Raw genomic sequence first — 16,530 nt, 5'->3', positions numbered from 1 at the left:
ATACAATTACTTCCAAGCTCCTTTGCTTGACAGAATTTCAGAATGGAACATAACCATTCAATATTGTTTATATAAACATAAAAATACCTTCACCTTCAGTAGCAAATAAACTGACAGCAAAGCCATGTTATACATGCTGCTTGATGAAGCTGCGGTTGTTATTTGAATAATTTCTTGATTGGATCTTCCTGTGCAAAACTAATTGACTTATTGGAATAAACTAAGCTAAGCTAATTGGCTAATTGGATATTTCTGAACTGAGCTAATGGCTGATTGAAATCACGAGGTTTCAGCTAATTGTCTGATTGGATTTACTAGAACGTAGCTAATTCCCTTGTTAAAATCACATGAGCTAACTTTCAGGTTAGAATAACTTAGGCTAAGCAAATCGGCCCGTTAGATTCACCTGGGCTGATCTCATGGGCTGATTGAAATTGCCAGGGTTGAACTAATTGGAATCACCAGGGCTGAGCTACTTACTGATTGGAATTGCCTGGGCTGAGCTGATTGGCTAAATAGAATCAATTGGGCTGAGCTAATTGGCTAATGGGAATGACCTGGGCTCAGCTAATTGGCTAATTGGAAACACTTGGGTTGAGCTCATCAACTGATTGTATTTGCCTGGGTTGACAAAATTGGCTGATTGTATTCATCTATCTTGAGGGGCATGAGTAGGGACATAACCTCTGACTTACTTTTCATTTGTGAGTTTCTTACAAAGCATAGCCACAAATGGACATTACATACACATATTTATATGACCCTGTGTCTCTGTGTATGTTTATGTTTTTATTTTTGAGACTGTCTTGCTTTGTCGCCCATGGTGGAATGCAGTGGCGTGATCACGACTCACTGCAACTTTTTCCTCCCAGGTTCAAGTGATTCTCGTGCCTTATGAGCAGCTGGGATTACAGGTGTGCACCACCATGCCTAGCTAAGTTTTGTATTTTTAGTAGAGATGGGGTTTTGCCACGTGGCCAGGCCACGGTCTTGAACTCTGGGCTCCAACTGATCAACTCACCTTGGTCTCCGAATGTGCTGGAATTACAGACGTGAGCCAGTGAACCTGGATGTATATGTTTATCTACATATATCTGTATTTAAATGTACAGAAAAAAGTGTCCAAAAAAACCCTGAAGTTCGCTTTCAGTATAGCAGTCTATAGTCAAGTCCCAGACCTCGTGTTTTCGTGTTTTCTTTTCTTTCTTTCTTTTTCTTTTTTTTTTTTTTTGAGAAGGAGTCTTGCTCTGTCGCCCGGGCTGGAGTGCAGTGGCCGGATCTCAGCTCACTGCAAGCTCCGCCTCCCGGGTTCACGCCATTCTCCTGCCTCAGCCTGCCGAGTAGCTGGGACTACAGGCGCCCGCCACCTCGCCCGGCTAGTTTTTTTGTATTTTTTAGTAGAGACGGGGTTTCACCGTGTTAGGCAGGATGGTCTCGATCTCCTGACCTCGTGATCCGCCCGTCTCGGCCTCCCAAAGTGCTGGGATTACAGGCTTGAGCCACCGCGCCCGGCATTCGTGTTTTATTTTCTTACCCAAAATGTCATTTCTTGAGCCAACAAAACAGTAAGATAAGATTCTATTTCTGTGTCAAGTATTCAAAAATAAGAGCCCTAAAATTGAGGGAAGCTTTTTAAAGAATTATTTTTCATTTGCAAATTTGGGTTAAGGCCGTTAGGCTGAAACTAGTTTATCCATGTTTTCGTGTTCACCAGAATAAAAAGGGTCATTTTTGACTTGGCAGTATATAACTCTCATGACCTTAGTGGATTTTCTGCTAACAGATGTGAGCAACAAAGGCCAAATCTTTTTTTGTAAACATTAAATGCAACAAGATGTACATCAGAGCATACCTCCACTGGTGTACTATTGTGGATAAAATTTAAAGGGCAAGTAAGATTTTGGATTTATGGAAGTTTTTCTTTACATTGCTATAAATGCAAATACTTATTTATCCTTTGACCTCCTATATCCTATATCTTTATTCTGTATGCAAATGGAAAAAATGATAGATCCGTATATAGATATACATGGGTAGATAAATATGCATATATAATTATATGAGCGTGCCTATGTAACTATTTATGTATACTAAAGATATTAATCAAAAGACATTTTAAATTCCCTAGCCTACACTGAAGATGCAGATGTAAACCTACTCTAACCCATATGGATCCACGCCATCTCAGACTGGAACACAGCCATACAATGTTATGTTTAAACATCAACAAAGCTTCACATTTAAGTGCATTGTCTGGGAAGTAAGTTTTCAGCAAAGCCATGTTAGACTCTAGCTCCAGTTTAGCATTTCAGGGCCCTGCTTCCTTTCTTACTGTAAGCCTATGTGATTCACATTTGCCATTTGGGGTCTGCCTGCATGCCTGCACCTTCCTAATTTAGCTAATTGACTTGTATCAATCTGAGCTCATCTAAGTGGCTCATTAAACTCACCTGGGCTGCAGAAGCTGGAAAGAAAAATGACCTCTGATCTACTTTTATTCTGAGGCTTCCTTACAGGACATATGCAATAAAGGTCATTACGTTGACATACTGATGTTACCCATTCTCTGTGTATATGTTTATCTAGCCACCTATTTTATATCTATAGGTACAGAAAAGACAGCCAACAAGAGTAGGTCAGAGGTGATATTTATTTTTTTCCCGTTTAGTCCAGGTAAATTCAATCAACCAATAGCTTAGTGAAAATTTATCAAATTCAAACAATACACCAAATCATGCTTTTTGAGACGGAGTCTTACCCTGTCACCCAGGTTGGAGTGCAATGGCACAATCTTGGCTTACTGCAACCTCTGTGTCCCAAGTTCGAACGATTCTCCTGCCTCAGCCCCCAGAGTAGTTGGGATTACAGGCACCCACCATCACACCCAGCTAATTTTTATATTTTTAGTAGAGACGGGGTTTCACCATGTTGGCCAGGCTGGTCTCGAACTCCTGACCTCGTGGTTTGCCCACCTCGGCCTCCCAAAGTTCTGGGATTATAGGCATGCGCCACCACACCCAGCCTCAAATCTTGCTTTTTTAATGTAAAAATGTCCTCATTACACAGCACCAAGGTGTTTTCAACTCAGTCTCATCAAACTAGCCCATGGGATTGTGTCCATCCAGCTAGAAACATTCAGACAGGCCTGATACCAGTGAGCCTAACCTTTTTCACAAGGAGCTTTGGCCTGGCCAAAAAGAACCACCTTTAGTGGTTCAGTGCAGTGTCACTATCACCTATTTGAAATGCAGCCAGGTAACAGGTACCATTATATTTGCTTTCAGTATGACAGTCTATCTTCTAAATAAGAACCTAGAGACCCTATTTTAGCCACAAAGACAAAAAGAAAAGAGTGTGTTTTCACATCGCACGCTCATGGAAATAAACAAGAGTCCCTGTCTTGATGAACGTCTTAATGAGAAAGAATAAACGCTCTCAAATTTTAGTGAGAAACTTTGGACTGAGGCTGGTTCAACTTTGGCCCCATGTGCAACAGAAAGAGAAGGGTCAACATTGACATGGCAATGAATGACTTCCATCACCTTAGTGCATTTTTATCTCCCAGAAGTAAGAAACAAGAAAAAATGCTTCTTTAACAATATATGTTAAATGCGGCAGGATGTTGGAGCATATCTTTATTTGTGTAATACTCTAGATATTGTTTAAAGGGCAGATAAATGTATACACATATGAAAGTTCCTTTTTTTCATTTTTTTTTTTTTGAGACGGAGTCTTGCTCTGTCGCCAGGCTGGAGTGCAGTGGTGTGATGTCAGCTCACTGCAACCTCTGCCTCCCAGGTTCAAGTGATTCTCCTGCCTCAGCCTCCCGAGAAGCTGGGACTACAGGCTTGTGCCACCACGTCCAGCTAATTTTTCTATTTTTAGTAGAGACGGGGTTTCAACATGTTGGCCAGGATGGTCTCGATTACTTGACCTCGCAATCTGCCCACCTCAGCCTCCTGAAGTGCTGGGATTACAGATGTGAGCCACAGTGCCCAGCCCTTGCATTTCTTCTCAGTGTGTGCCTGTTCTACTCACACCCACCGTTTGGGTCCTACCTTGATAAATCCACAATTGTTATTTAGATAATTGGCTGATTGGATCCACCTGGGTTCTGCTAATCAGCTTACTGAATTTATTTTGGCTTCTGGAGTAGAATACGGAGATGACCTTTAACCTACTTTTTTCTGAGGCTTTCTTTGAAGACCTATACACAGATGAATATTACGTAGACATACCCATGTGATTTATTTTGTGTGTATATGTTTATCCACCTATTTTATGTCTATGTATATAGGTACAGTAAGAAGCCTATAAAATAAAATTCATCGCAGGTGATTCCCATTATCTTTACCTACAGGTTAGGTAAATCCAGTCAGTCACTTAGCTCAGTGAAGATTTATTCAACCCAAACAACACACCACGTCACTTTTTCCATAAATTTAAATATTTCCTTGATAACCTGGCACCTGAATGTTTTTAATTTTGGGTTTCATCAAACCAGCTCACTGAGGTTCTGTTCATCTAGAGAGGAACTGCCAGAAATATTTGACACTAGCGGGCCTAGCCTTCCTCACAAAGATTTGGCCGGGCAATTAAGAGCCACCTATAGCACTTTAGTGAATGTTCAGTATTACCTATTTGTTTTATTGGGTTTTTGTTGTTGTTGTTGTTGCTTTTTGAGGCCATATTGGTCGGCCACCCAGGCTGAAGTGCAGAGGCACAATCTCGGTTCACTGCAACCTCCACCTTCGGGGTTCAAGCGATTCTCCTACCTCAGCCTCCCAAGTAGCTGAGACTATAAGCATGCGCCACCATGCCTGGCTAATTTTTTATTTTTATTTTTATTTTTTATTTTTTGAGACGGAGGCTCGCCCTCTCTCCCAGTCTGGAGTTCAGTGGCGCGATCTCGGCTCACTGCAAGCTCCGCCTCCAGGGTTCACGCCATTCTCCTGCCTCAGCCTCCAGAGTAGCTGGGACTACAGGCCCCGCCACCACGCCCGCTAAGTTTTTGTATTTTAGTAGAGACGGGGTTTCACTGGGTTTGCCAGGATGGTCTCGATTTCCTGACCTCATGATCCACCCGCCTTGGCTTCCCACAGTGCTGGGATCACAGGCGTGAGCCACCGCTCCCGGCCTTTAGGACCACTCTCATACTCACTGTATGCCTGTGTTATTCACATCAACCATGTTGTGATGTGGCTTGATAACATGACAAAATGTGATGCTTTCACTTTTCCAATTTAGCTAATTGGCTGATCATATCTATCTGGGCTGAGAGGATTGGCTGACTGAATTAACCCTCGTTGTGCTAATCAGCTTCCGGAATTCACCTGGTTTACAGGAGTTGTGAACGAAAATAACCTCAGACCTACTTTTTTTCCTGAGACTTTTTTATCAGACGCATGTATATATGGAGTTTGTATAAACATACCTAGGGGACCCATTCTGTATGTTTATCCACCAATCTTATACCTGTATCTATATGTATTAAAAAAAAAGCCCCCAAGAAAAAAAATAGGTCAGGACTCGACAGAAAAATCCTATATAGAATGCAGAATTAGATCACAGCATCCACTCAGACACAGAGCAGCGTGTTGAGACGGCATCATGAATTCTTCCTCCAGAACTATTGCAGAAATATACCAGAAAAGCCAAGAAAATCCACAAACCCGCTGAAAAAAGCAGATTGCTCCTGCAGGGCCTGGGAGACTGCCCAAATACTGTGAATGCCCAAGCTGTGAAAGTAAGGGGGATTGTTTGCCCCCAAACACTCACTGAAAAATCTGAAGGTCTAGATCACGGAAAAAGAATTTGACCTTACCTGGAGCCAAATCGATTTAGAGAGCTGAGCAAAATCCGGGAGTAGAAGCAGCAGGTTCCCCAGAAAACCCAGTTCTGACATATTTTATAGGAGTCCTTGGGAAGCGATGCCAGAGGCACTGGGAAAAGACCACGGGAGAAGAAAACCTCCAGCTGAACTTTGTAACAATTCCAACTGGACACAAAGTCTCCTGGCCAGAACACGGGAATGATGTGAATCCGAGGGGCAGACTTGACAGGTGGTAAGGTGTGAAAGTCCTACTTACTTTCTCAGCTGGAAGGCTAGTAGCCTGTGGCAAGTTCTCAGCCCTGGTTACCCACTGCCTGGAAACAGACTCGGTGCTGTTGGGGGTGGCACGGTGAGAGTGAGACAGACCTTTTGGGTTCTACGGAAGCTGGGTGAGGCCTGTAACTGCTGACTTGCCCCCACTTCTCTGGCAACGTGGAGGACACAGCAGAGGCAGCCATAATCCTCCTGGGAGCATAACTTTGTTGACCTGAAAACTACACCCCCATCCCACGTAGTAGCCGCAGCAAGCCCTGCGCAAGGACTGTCTGAGCTCAGATATGCCTAACCCTGCCCCCACCTGATGGTCCTTCCCTACCCACCTTGGTAGCTGAAGACAAAGAAGGTATTCTCTTGGGAGTTCTGGGGCCTCTCCTCTGCCTGATCCTCCTTTTACTATCACAGCTGATGCTCTCTTGAAAGCACCACCTTTTGTCAGGAAGTCAAACAGCACAAAAATAGTACATTAAACAACGAAAATTAAGAAACATCACAGAGTCCATTTTACTCCCGTGCCACCTCCACTAAAGCAGGTGCCGGTATCCATGGCTGAGAGACCTGAAGATGGTTCACATCAAAGGACTCTGTGCAGACAAGTCCCAGTACCCGCCCTCAGCCTGGTAGTTCTTCTAAGTTGCTAGATCCAGAAAAGAAATAACAATCACTACAGCTCAGGTCTAAGAAAGCCACATCAAGGGAACACCCTGTGGGACAAAAAAATCTGAACAGCAGTCTTGAGCCCCAGATCTTGCCTCTGATATTGCCTACCAAACTTAGAAGAGACCAGAAAAATAACTCTGATAATACGAGTAAACAAAGTTCTTTAACACCCTCCAAAAATTACACTTGCTCACCAGGAATGAATTCAAACCAGGAAGAAATCCCTGATTTACGTGAAAAAGAATTCAGAAGGTCGATTATTAAGTTAATCAAGGAGGCACCAGAGAAATGTGAAATCCAATTTAAAATAATTTGAAACAGGCCGGGCGCGGTGGCTCAAGCCTGTAATCCCAGCACTTTGGGAGGCCGAGACGGGCGGATCACGAGGTCAGAAGATCGAAACCATCCTGGCTAACACGGTGAAACCCCGTCTCTATTAAGAAATACAAAAAACTAGCCGGGCGAGGTGGCGGGCGCCTGTAGTCCCAGCTACTCGGGAGGCTGAGGCCGGAGAATGGCGTGAACCCGGGAGGCGGAGCTTGCAGTGAGCTGAGATCCGGCCACTGCACTCCAGCCTGGGCGACAGAGCGAGACTCCGTCTCAAAAAAAAAAAATAAATAAATATAAAATAAAATAAAATAAAATAATTTGAAACAATACAAGAAATGAGGGGAGAAATCTTCGGTGAAATAGATAGCATACATCAAAAACAATCACAACTTTGGGAAATAAAGGACACACTTCGAGAAATGCAAAATGTCCTGAAAAGTCTCAGCAATAAGATTAAACAAGCAGAACAAACAACTTCAGAGCTCAAAGACAATGTTTTCAAATCAACCCAATCCAACAAAAACAAAGAAAAGATAATTTAAAAAGAATAAAGCCTCCAAGAAGTTTGGGATTGTGTTAACCAAACCTGAGAATAATTGGCTTTCCTGGAGAAGAAAAGAAATTTAAAAGTTTGGACAACATTTTTGGGGTAATAATCAAGGAAAACTTTCTCAGCCTTGCTAGAGACCTGACGTCAAAATACGAGAAGCTCAAAGAACATCTGGGAAATTAATCACGACAGATTATTGCCTAGGCAAATTGAGGTTTTAAGTTTTCCAGTAAATTAGTCATATTATTAAAATAATTTGTTTTGTTCTAATATTGCTGTATTCTTCTGAAAACAGGTACAAACTCATAGTTACACAAACACACTGCATAATGTTTTTACACCTCATGTTTGTCTTCAGAGTAATATATGTATATATTTAATCCTACTTAAAACTAAAAATCTATATGTTTTTGCAGGCAGAGTGTTGACATGTTCAAAGAAAAATATGTAACAAGATTTTAAAAATATTTAGATCTCAGATATGTATGGATTTTATGTATACTTATATACATAAAATACATAAATACTATTAAAGTTTTTTATTATGACCATAAAATGACCCTGTAGTCAATAACAATTTAATTGTACATTTTAAAATAATAGAAGTGTAGGATTGAATTGTTTGTAACTTAACGAATAAATGCTGGAGGTGACGAATCCCTTATTTACCCTGATGTAATTATTACATATTGTATGCCTGTATCAAAATATGCCATATATGGCATAAATATATACATACACTATATGCCCACAATTTTTTTAAATGTAAATAAGAAAAAAACAATAAAAACTTAACCTATGAGAACAATAGTCTCTAACTTATTTACAGATTAAAGCCACTGAAAAAATAGATTACTAGAGATGTTATTCCAGTATGTAACCAAATAATATACTGTTACCATCTGTTAGCTACACCCTTGAGTAAGGTGGGATAGGTTAAAGTTAGTGGCATAATAACACTTCATTGAATGCACAATAAAATTAACATGTTAAAAATGTTACAAAATCAAGTATACATATAATCTAAAAATTTTAAATGTAATGCATTGTATTACATATAAGCACAATTAAAATGATATACTATTTTATTTTTAATTTTAACTAAAATTAAAAAAAGCTTTTCTCTCACTATACTGCACAAGAATATTACTTAGAAAACTACCTTATGCACTACTCAATATTATATGTTAACCACAAAAAGCCTCTTCACTTAGATTTTCATCATGAGTCTTATATTTTAATATCCTTACTATTTTATGGAAAAGTTCACAAATAATGCCCACCTAATAAAAATAATCTCTCATATGTCTGATGCAGCAACAATTGATCACATGCTTTCACATGTGAATACAATAGAAACGAAGAGCAGAAAATAATTTGAGAGTTCAATTGAATGATTATTTGCTTTTCAAAAAGTCTGTACTTTTTTTCAATAAAAAGTACACTTCCAATGTAATTATAACTCTACAAAAAATCTACTCCTTTTAAAGTTGTATACAAAAAACTTATCTAACAATTTTAGTTTGGGATTATTTTCTATACTCAACACTCTGATTTAGTGTAATATCTGATGTGTCAGTGCCTTATTATTTCTACTGTGTATTCTGATATTGACATAGACTTAATTTAAAAAAAAATTTTTTTTTATTATTATTGAACTTTAAGTTCTAGGGTACATGTGCATAACGTGCAGGTTTGTTACATATGTATACTTGTGCCATGTCGGTGTGCTGCACCCATCAACTTGTCAGCACTAGACTTAATTTTTGATAAAATACTCTTTTTATTTACTCTATTTACAAAAAACATCTTAGTATACACTCTGATGTTTTCTAAGCTATAGTTTTTAAAAAAGTGTTCTTCCAAATTCATTAAATTTGCAGGGTATTTCTCCAATATAAATTTCCTGATGTTGAACAAAGATTGAGCAACTGCTTTAGGGTTTTCCTCTAGCACAAAATATATACAAGATCTGTAATACAAGTAAAGGTACTAAAACCCTTTTTATATTTGTAATGTTCATTCATCTTCAAAATAAATACTCTTTTTTTCTTTCTGAGGCGGAGTTTCACTCTTGCTGCCGAGGGCGGAGTGCAGTGGCACGATCTCGGCTCACCGCCACCTCTGCCTCCCGGGTTCAAGTGATTGTCCTGCTTCAGCCCCCCGAGTGGATGGGATTATAGGCATGCACCACCATGCCTGGCTAATTTTTGTATTTTTAGTGGAGACAGGGTTTCTCCATGTTGGTCAGGCTGGTCTCGAACTCCCGACCTCAGGAGATCTGCCTGTCTCGGCCTCCCAAAGTGCTGGGATTATAGGCATGAGCCACCGTACCTGGCCCAAAATAAATACTATTAAAGTTTTATATATTCTGATAGGTATTTTGACAGTAATTGCATTTTTAATGCTTTTATTAAGTATGAACTCCTTGATGTTGAGTAAGATGTGAGCAGATATGAATGGCTTTTCCACATTTTTTATATTAGTATAATTTTAGTCAAGAAAAAATGCTTTCCTGTGCAATAAGATGTGAGCATTGAGCCAGGCATGGTAGCTCATGCCTGTAATCCCAGCACTTTGGGAGGCAGAGGTGGGCAGATCACCTGAGGTCAGGAGTTTGAGACCAGCCTGACCAATCTGGAGAAACCCCATCTCTATTAAAAATACAAAATTAACTAGGTATGCTGGTACATGCCTTTAGTCCCAGCTACTCAGGAGACTGAGGCAGGGAATCGTTGAACCCAGGAGGCGGAGGTTGTGGTGAGCCGAGATCATGCCATTGCACTCCAGCCTGGGCAACAAGAGCGAAACGCTATCTCAAAAACAAACAAATAAAACAAACAACAAAAAAAGATGCGAGCATTGGTTAAACCTTTTGTCCTATTCTTCACACTTGAAGAAGTTTTCTCCAGTATAAATTTACCACCAAATGTGACAAGAATTTAAAGGCTCTGTGACGTTACTCACACTTCTACTGTTTCTTACCAGTATGATTTCTTTTATGTTTAGAAAAGTTTGAGCTGTTCTCAAAAACATTGTTACATCTTTCAGGTTTGTAGAGTGTCTCTCCAGTATGATTTGAGAACTTATTAAAAGTTTGCCGTATTCTTCACATTTCTAGAATTTCTCTCCAGTATGAAGTATCCTATGTGTAATAAGAGTTCAAAAGTTAAAGCCTTTGTCACATTCTTCATATTTGTAGGCTTTATATCTTGTATAAATTCTCTGATGTTCAGTAAGAGTTGAAGACCAGTTAAAGACTTTGTTACATTTTTCACATTTGTAGGGTTTGTCTCCAGTATGAATTATTTCACATTCAATATGGTTTGAGGACTGATTAAAAGCTCTGCCACATTCTTCATGTTTGTAGGGTTTTTCTCCAGTATAAATTTTCTTATGTGTAGTTAGTTCTCAGGACCAGTTAAAAGCTTTGGCACATTCTTTAAGTTTGTAGGTTCTCTCCTGTAAGAATTATGCCTATTAAGTTCTAACATCTACTTAAAAGCTTTGCCACACTCCTTAGATTTGTAGGGTTTCTCTCCAGTATGAATTATCTCTTGTTCAGTAAGTTTTGAGGACCATTTAAAAGCTTTGCAACATTCTTCACATTTGTAGGGCTTATCTCCAGTAAAAATTTTCTTATGCCTAGTAAGGTTTGAAAATTGGTTAAAAGCTTTGCCACATTCTTCACATTTGTAGGATATGTCTCCAATATTAAGTATCTTATGTTCAGTAAGGTTTGAAAACTGGGTAAAAGCTTTGCACATTCTGGAAATTTGTAGGATTTTTCTCCAGCATGAATTATCTTATGTTTAGTAAGAGTTAAGGACTGGCTAAAAGCTTTGTCTCATTCTTCACATTCATAGGGTTTTTCTCCAGAATAAATTTTTTTATACTTAATAATGTTTGAGAATTGATTCAAAGCTTTGCCACATTCTTCACATTTCTAGGTTTTCTCTCCAGTATAAATTATCTTATGTTCAGTAAGGTTTGAGGACCAGTTAAAAGCTTTCCACATTTTTTTATTTGTAGGATTTCCCTCCAGTATAAATTATTATATTTGCCATAAGTTTTGAAGACCACTTATGAGTTTTGCCACATTCTTTACATTTGTAAGTTTTCTCTCCTGTGTGAATTATCTTATGTTAAGTAAGGTTTGAGGACTGGTTAAGAGCTCTGCCACATTATTCACATTTGTACAGCTTCTCTTCATATAAATTATCTATGGTTAATGAGAAATAAGAAATGGTTAAAAGTTTTGCCACATTCTTCACATTTGTATGATTTTTTCTCCTGTATGAATTATCTAATGCTTAGTAAGGTTCGAGGAACAGATAAAATCAATGTCACATTCTTCACATTTGTAGGATTTCTCTCCAGTATGAATTATGTTCAGTACGGTTTGAGGAGCAATTAAAAGCTTTGCACATTCTTCACATTAGTAAGGTTTATCTTCTGTATGAATTCTCTCATGTTTAGTAAGAATTGAGGAAGAGTTAAAAACTTTGCCAAATTCTTTACATTTTTAAGGTTTCTCTCCGGTATGAATTATCTTATGTGTAGTAAGGTGTGAGGACTGGCTGAAAGCTTTGCCACATTCTTCGTATTTGTACAGTTTCTCTCTAGTATGAATTTTCTTCTGTGTAGTAAGGTTTGAGGATTGGGGTTAAAAGCCCTGCCACAGGCCAGGTACGGTGGCTCATGCCTGTAATCCCAGCACTTTGGGAGGCCGAGGCAGATGGATCACAAGGTTAGAAGATCGAGACCATCCTGGTTAACACAGTGAAACCCCGTCTCTACTAAAAATACAAAAAAAAAAAAAAAAAATTAGCTGGGCATGATTGCGGGCAACTGTAGTCCCAGCTACTCGGGAGACTGAGGCAGGAGAATGGCATGAGCCCAGGAGGCAGAGCTTGCAGTGAGCTGAGATTGTGCCACTGCACTCCAGCCTGGGCGACAGAGTGAGACTCCATCTCAATAAATAAATAAATAAATAAATAAATAAATAAATAAATAAATAAAAAAGCCCTGCCACATTCTTCACAGTTGTAAGATTTCTCTCCAGTATGAGTTCTTTTATGTGTGGTAAGGTGTGAGGACCAGCTAAAGGCTTTGCCACATTCTTCATATTTGTAGAATTTCTCCCCAGTATAAATTTTCTTATGTGTGTTAAGGTGTGAGGACTGCTTAAAGGCTTTGCCACATTATTTACATATGTAGGGTTTCTCTCCAGTATGAATTTTTTTATGTTTAGTAAGGTTTGAGGAATGGTTAGAAGCTTTGCAACATTCTTCACATTCATAGGGTTTCTTTTCAGCATGAATTCTCTTAGGTTTAGTTATTGCAGGATCTGGCCAGCAGCCTGCAATGCAATGGAGCTCTTTCTTTGCTCCCAGGCAGATCAGCAGGTCAAGAAATAAAAGACACACACAAGATAGTGAAAGCTGGGTCCAGGGGCTCACCGCCTTCTGGTCCTGTGATGCCACGGACAATAGGTTGTATGAGAGGTGGTGGTGGGACATTAGCAACGGGGGGGTATAAGTCCTCATAATCTGAATTGAGCTTTTGACGATTGCCATAGTGATATTTTTGGCTGTGTGGGAATAGTAGTGTGAATCAATCTGTTGTCTTAGATTTGAGGTGACAAGCTGGATTTACTTATAACACTTTCTCCAGCCCAAACTCATACTAGTCATACCTATGGTTAATCTCCATAATTCTGAACGTTCAGGTCCTAAGTGGGGAACAACGAGCCTTGGTTTTGGAGGGGCAACCCCTGCCCCTTTCCACTTAAAAGGAAAAAAGTGGTTAAATCTAGGATATAATAGGGGAGGGTTGTCACTACTTTCTTGATAAGTAATATCATAGAGAAAATGTTGACAATCTCTGTGACCTTGAGAGCAATCATTAGTAATACAACCCTTAGGAACCCAATCAACAATGGTGTAGAGAGAAGAATTAGATAACATGGTTCCTTCTGGACTAACACAATCCTTCCATATTAATTTGTCAGCATTTGAAGACAAGTTGAGAGGACACACAGGTCCTAAAGGCTTATATTGGGATGTGTGAATATAATCAGGGATTCCTATTTTGATCAGCCTTAGAGGTTTTAACGAGAGCCCTCATACCAAGTGTCCTAAAGGAGGGAGAGAGTGACCAGACGGTAGTGTGACCAGTCAAGTTTGAATATCTAATGAGAGACATCCATTAACGGGTCCCAGGCACAAAGGTGGATACCTAAAACCTAAAGTGCTATGGAAAGGGGTTCCTTCTTCTGAAGGTTGGGCAGGACAATGATCATCTACAGAACCAGGGATCCAAATACTATCATTAACATAGACCTCGATAGGAGCGTCCATCCATGTCATGGCTTAAATAAGAGGAGGAAAAGGAATATAGGCCCAATATGTATAGTTTTTAACAGTCTGTGGAGTGACAGAGGGTAGAAGGATCAGTGTCGTCAGGAGGAGGCAGAGGACGAGCCAGACCTGGATTGCTGGAGACGAGTTGTTCAGGATGGCTGACTGTATTGTCTATTGTAAAGGAGTTAGCATGGTTATTTTCTTCTTTTTGATGATTGAATATGTTAGTTATTTCCTGCTGTGGCGTTTTCTCAGCAAATTTCTCTGTCTCGTTGTTGCATGCATCTTCAGGACACAATTTCAGTCGTCTAGTAGGAATCCAAACAGGAGATTGATGTTGACCCAGGGAAACACAAGCATAGCCTCTTCCCCACGTTGAAATAGAACCTTTTGACCATATATTAGATTGAACATCTTTCCACCATACTTCCCGTGGAACGGTTACCAGAGAAATGTTTTCCGGCAGCAGTAACAGAACTAGATTTAGGAATATTAAGAAAATTTAACGTGAGCAATGCCAAGTTTAGTTGTATGTGAGGGGTAAACAACTCCTTATCCCCCTCTTTTTGTTTGAGTAACTGTAATTTTAAAGTTCTGTCACTTCTTTCTACAATAGCATGGCCTGGTGGGTTATAGGGAATACCAGTAATATGTTTAATATGCCACAAATCAAGAAAATTTTTAAAAGCTTTACTGCAATAGGCTCATTTTAAAGAGGTAAAACATTGAATTAATTCATCTTTAGTGGGAGCAGCAATCAGTATATCATCCATATAATGAAGAATGTAATTATTTTTAAAAGCCTGTCGGATAGGTTGTAACACAGTACCGACAAACAACTGACAAATAGTAGGACTGTTAATCATTCCTTGAGGTAAAACTGTCCATTGATATCTAGCTGAGGGAGCTGAATTGTTAATGGAAGGGATAGTGAAAGCAAATTTTTCACAGTCTGACTTGTCTAAAGGAATATGAAAAAAGCAATCCTTAAGGTCAATAATAATTAAAGCCATTCCTTAGGAATCATGGAGGGGGAGGGCATACTGGGTTGTAATGCCCCCATAGGTTTAATAACTGCATTAACAGCTCTTAAGTCTGTTACCATCTTCCATTTTCCTGACTTTTTGGTACAACAAACATGAATGAGTTCCATGGAGACAAGGAGGGCTCAATAGTGTTTGCTTGTAGTAAATCATTAACAATTTCAATTAAAACCTCCAACTTGTGTTTGGAAAGCAGCCACTGCTCTATCCAAACAGGTGACTCACACATCCATTGTGTAGGGGCAGAGGAAGAGAAAGAGAGTGAGGGCACCGGGAAGCAGACTGGGGGGAAGCAGGATTCCAAGCCTCTGGAAGAAGGGGTCCCAGAGCATTGAAAGAAACAGTAGGCTTAGAAAGATGAGAGGAATGAGAAACAGGCCATTCAAATGAGTGTCATACATTCTCCTCTGGCAGAGGGGGCAACAGCTTAGTAGAGAAAGAGTTAACATATACAGGTTCCAAGATAAGAGGCAGAGGAAGGGGATCATCACCAGGTTCCTCGTCTTGGGGAGAAAACAAGGAGAGATCAAATTCCTCCTCATCATCAGAAGGAGGACTAGTAGGAGACTCAGGTACCCGAGGAAAAGGGAGCGGCTCACCATCTGCATTAATTTGTGGCAGTTGAAGAGGGTCACCAGACTGAAAAGGAAGTAAAGCAACATGAATAAGTGTCCAGTCAGTCCAAACAGAAATAGGAAGTAAAACACCATCTCTCATGAGTTGGCAGAGAGAGGCGCCAACTCTATCCCAGTCTAACAGGTCCATAGAACCTTTGTCAGGGAACCAAGGACAATGTTTTTCAATAGTCTGAAATAAGAGAATAAGGTTATTGGAATCACCCTTGATTCCATCCTGTTTAAGAAGAAGTTTAATAAAAGACAGATAAGCCTGGTGTTTAGACTGTGATTGTCCCATAATAACCCTGGAATAATACTGGTCAACAAACCCGAAAACAGGGAAGAATCGGAAAATGCATACCCAGAGATCTTACCGTTGTGACTGAAGACTAGTCATCACAAATCTGCACTCAGAGTGCACTGAGCTGAGGAACAAAGAAGGCCACATTGGGCACCAAATATTGTGGGATCTGGCCAGCAGCCCACAATGCAATGGGGCTCTTTCTTTGTTCCCAGGTGGATCGGCAGGTCTAGAAATAATAGACACACACAAGATAGTGAAAGCTGGTCCAAGGGGGTCACCACCTTCTGGCCCTGTGATGCCACCAATGCACTGGATATAACAGCATTTATTATTAAGTTTAGTGAGGGCGGGGGTAGGTTAGTGAGGGATTTAGGGTCATTTGATTATGAGGTGAGATGGTCAAATGGGGATGAAGTAATTTTTTAGCATAACATTGGTATGCAGAAGTACAGTATACAGAGATAAGAATTTACAATATAGTGTGTGCATCAGTAATTTCTAACAGAGCCTTAAAACAGAAACACGGTCTTTCCATAACCTATGATTAGCAAG

The sequence above is a fragment of the Macaca thibetana genome, chromosome 19 (assembly GCF_024542745.1).
Source record: "Macaca thibetana thibetana isolate TM-01 chromosome 19, ASM2454274v1, whole genome shotgun sequence".
Taxonomy (NCBI): domain Eukaryota; kingdom Metazoa; phylum Chordata; class Mammalia; order Primates; family Cercopithecidae; genus Macaca; species Macaca thibetana.
The sequence above is the reverse complement of the archived record's forward strand: the minus strand, read 5'-3'. Positions refer to the sequence as shown.